Source organism: Parus major, chromosome 17 (assembly GCF_001522545.3).
Source record: "Parus major isolate Abel chromosome 17, Parus_major1.1, whole genome shotgun sequence".
Lineage (NCBI taxonomy): Eukaryota > Metazoa > Chordata > Aves > Passeriformes > Paridae > Parus > Parus major.
The window spans coordinates 2,553,874-2,555,468 of NC_031785.1; positions in this window are offsets into that span (position 1 = coordinate 2,553,874).

Consider the following 1,595-nt stretch of genomic DNA (forward strand, 5'->3'; position numbering starts at 1 on the left):
ACCCATTCACCCAGTGATACACATTTACACTTTTCTTATTTAACTTTAGCATTTGTTCTCATGTATCACCATGAAAACATACCAATGAATTTCATATTATATGAAATTCAGTGTTTCTTTGAATTCTAAAACTAAGTATTAAAAACAAGGGCATAGACACTGTATCTCAGACTCCAACACATTCCCTGCTTGCATAACCCACAGATCAGAGACCCCACAGCTCAGGGATGCTCCCAATTTGTTTTTTTGTTTGGAGCTGGGGAAGAGTCCATCTGGTAAAGCTCCCAAACCAGCCTGTTACACCTAAAAGACCTAAAAGTGAGACAAAATTTGCTGTGAGCCTGAAGCCCTGCTCTGTAACAAGGGATCAGATAAATGGGGAATGATTTACTGCATTCAGATGCCCCCATTTATTGACACTCAAGCACAGTGATCTATGGAGTGCTGGGAGACAGCAACAACATTATTTTTGCACTGCTGCCTTCCTCACCATTTATTACCAGGTCCTGAGTGTCTGAGTCCATCATTTCCTGGATCACACACCACACATCTGTGTGATCCCACTCCAGCTAAGGGCAGTGGTTAAATCTGACTTATGTGGAACCACCATGGGGCCAGGGTGGGCTTTAGCTCCTCTAAGTTTAACCAATTTTCCTTTTCATCCTATCCTGTAAACCTCAAAATCTCCTGATTTACTGTGGCTTAGTGTGACTGGATTGAAATATGCAGGTTGCTGCACACCTGGGTATATTTGTGTCACTAAAAATAAATGGGAAAATTCCTTTTGAGCTGGAAAATGCAGAGTCCTTGGTGGTAAAATCTCATCTGTGAGGGTGTCTCATTGTGCTTGTGCTCCTCAGCCTCTTCTTCACATGATACTTAGTTCTGCTTCAACCTTTCAACAAGGCATCAAACAGCTACCAAGAATGCAAGATTTAGCCTGCTCCTTCAACAAGAATGATACATTCAAAATCCAAACAGTCCAACCAAAATCTGGGAATTGGGTCCTCCTGTTCTACCTCTGCTGCTGCCAGTTTTGAGTCCTGCCCACACAGCAGATCTGCCAGCCAGAGTTCCACTTCCCTGCTGTATTTATTCCTCTCTGGAGCTCTCTCCTTGGGCCTTCAGCCTTCAAAATCCCTCCTTCCACCTTTCAGCTCTTTTTATCTACTCAGCAATTTGCAGGCCATTAATCTCAGCTCTGGCATCAGCTCTGCCCAGTCCCAGCTGGGACACCAGCACAGCTAGCAGAGGTTATGAGAGCAGAGGAGCTTTAGCAATCCCACTTGCTAAGAGCAGTCCCAGGGCTCACTGACCCTCTGCTGATGAATTCACCTGATTCCCCTCGATTATGTTGGTTTCACCACTAAATGCCAATCCAAAAGAGTGTCAGTGGAGAAGCAGCAGGCTAAGCCAACCCTACAGGACATCTCCTGCCTCGTCACGCTCCGTCAAGTCAGGTTGCTCTCAGATTTGCTGGAGTTTCATTCTTGCTATCCCCTGGGATGCCAGGCAGCAAAGTCATTCAAGCCAAGATCATTTATGGCTGACTGGAATTTGTTTGTCTGGCCTTATATTTTTATTTTTTTTTCTCT